The sequence below is a fragment of the Amphibalanus amphitrite genome, unplaced genomic scaffold, assembly GCF_019059575.1.
Source record: "Amphibalanus amphitrite isolate SeventyFive unplaced genomic scaffold, NRLGWU_Aamphi_draft 000269F_arrow, whole genome shotgun sequence".
Lineage (NCBI taxonomy): Eukaryota > Metazoa > Arthropoda > Thecostraca > Balanomorpha > Balanidae > Amphibalanus > Amphibalanus amphitrite.
The window spans coordinates 371,398-373,621 of record NW_024881764.1 but is presented as its reverse complement, the minus strand read 5'-3'; the positions used below and the strand labels follow the sequence as shown (position 1 = coordinate 373,621).

Below are 2,224 nucleotides of genomic sequence, written 5' to 3'. Positions count from 1 at the left end.
GTTTCACGCGTACCTGGCCGGTAACATGTTCTCGCTGGTCACCGACCATAAACCTCTGGTGATGTTGTTCGGTGAACATACTGACCTACCTGAGATGGCGTCTTCCAGAATCCGGAGGTGGGCGTTGAAGCTCTCGACGTACCGATACGAGATTCAGTACCGGCGGACTGAAGAGATGGGCAATGCTGATGCCCTCAGCCGCTGTCCTCTGCCTGACTCGAACTCTTCGCAGGAGGAGGATCTGGTGCTCCTGGTCGATGATCAACAGCTGTTTGACGCCAGGAAGGTAGCCCTCCTGACGTCTCGTGACCCGGTGCTGTCTCGGGTAATGCGCCTTGTCCAGAGGGGTGGCTGGCCGCAGGTTACAGATGCAGACCTGTCACCTTTTGCCTCGAAGCGTCTGGAGTTGTCTGTTTGTCGTGGAGTGCTGATGTGGGGTCACCGTGTCGTCGTTCCCAGCAGGGCACGTGAAGCAGTCTTGAAGGAGCTGCATGTGGCGCACCCTGGCATCCGCCGCATGAAGGCTGGCGAGAGGCTGTGTCTGGTGGCCTCAACTGGACCAGCATATTGAGCACATCGTGAACTCCTGTCAAGCCTGCCAGGAAAGCCGACCTGCACCGGGACGTTCTCCAATCTGCATGTGGCCGTGGCCTGAGCGGGCATGGTCGAGGATCCACGTGGACTTCGCTGAGCCGAAGAAGGGAAGGTACGTCCTGATCGTGGTGGATGCTTATTCCAAGTGGGTGGAGGCAGAGTGCTGTACCAGTGTCTGCTCCCAGACGACTATAGCCAAACTGAGACAGATGTTTTCAAGGTGGGGGCTACCGGACGTAATCGTAACTGATAACGCTACATCGTTCACGTCAGCAGATTTTGAGGAGTTCGTGCGCCAGAACGGCATTCATCATAAGACCATAGAACCTCGCCATAGTCAGGGGAATGGACTAGCTGAACGTGCTGTACAAGATGTCAAACTAGCGTTGCAGAGGTCGAACAGTGACTGGGAGACTACGCTATCACGATGGTTGCTTTGCCAGCGTATCACCCCGCACAGCACAACTTCCGTAGCCCCCTCAGAGCTGATGGTGGGGCGTGTCCTCCGAAGTCGCCTGGACCTTCTGCACCCGGACCTGCGAACTGAGGTGAAGAAACAACAGGTGATCCAAAAGGAAAACCACGATGCTAAGGTGAGCACTGGCAGGAGACTGGATGTGGCTGACCTGGTGTTTGCAAGGAACTATGGTGTTGGCTCGAAGTGGGTTGCTGGTGTTGTCGTCGGAGTGGATGGACCTGTGTCTTACGCTGTGGAGACTGAAGATGGTAGGCTGTGGAGACGACATATCGATCAGCTTCGGCATAGGTCTGACGGCAAACTGTTTGCAGGACGTTCTGCGCTGACTTCGGAGCCCGGTGACATTCCTGCGGAAGGAGGGCAGCCATCTCGGAATCCGACGGCGGCGCTGCAGCCGTCTCGTCCGGGGGAGTCTGGCTTGGACGCGTCGCTGCCGCCGTTCAGCACACCTGGAGCGGCGCCTAGCGCTCCAGCAGCATCGCCATCGTCTTCGGCGCCTGCTCCGTCGGAGCCCCGGCCTGAGGCATCAGAGCTCGAGCCCGCGTGTGTCGCCGGCGACGCTGGTGCACGGACGGAAACCCCACTGCGTTCGGGGCTCGGAGTGGAGGCTGGTGCAGGTGTACAGTCTCGTGTGTTGGACGAGGGTGGTGGTGTTCGTCGCGGAACTAGAGTGAGAAAGCAGACTAAGTTTTTTGGTTCCTAGCTCTGTTCATATTACTTGTGTTTTGTGAGGGGGCAGTGTAGTGAACTATGGTTCACGCCTCCCCCACCTGTGGCCTGAGTGCGCCGCTGCGCCTCCCTTATCGGCCGTCCCTGTGTCCGTCCCTGCGCGGTGTCCGTCCCTGCGTGTCGCGGCGCATGTGCCTCGGGCGGTTTTGTGTGGCCTGGCGCGGCGGCCGGTCGGCCGGCCGCGCGGCAGTCTGCAGCTGGACCCAATACAGCAAGGAGCTCGGCACGGACTTTACAGTTGACCTTCCAGGTCAGGTCAATGACCCAAAGTCGGGAAAATCGGGACTCAAGCCAGTCATAGGCAAGACCAGTAACTCCAAGCTCAAACATTCATTTGGAGTTACTGGTCTTGCCTATGACTGGCTTGAGTCGTACTTAAAGGTAGTGTGCCACCTTTGAAAGATTTCCCATTTTATTTTTCCT

The 2,224-nt window shown here is 57.8% G+C and overlaps 1 long non-coding RNA gene across 1 annotated transcript; it reads left to right on the top strand.

Moving 5' to 3' along the window:
* The first annotated feature begins 517 nt into the window (after positions 1-517).
* LOC122386982 lies at positions 518-2,024 on the top strand. The gene is made up of 2 exons (XR_006257471.1): positions 518-1,187; positions 1,384-2,024. It is a non-coding gene; the product is annotated as an uncharacterized LOC122386982 (long non-coding RNA).
* The last annotated feature ends 200 nt before the right edge of the window (positions 2,025-2,224 follow it).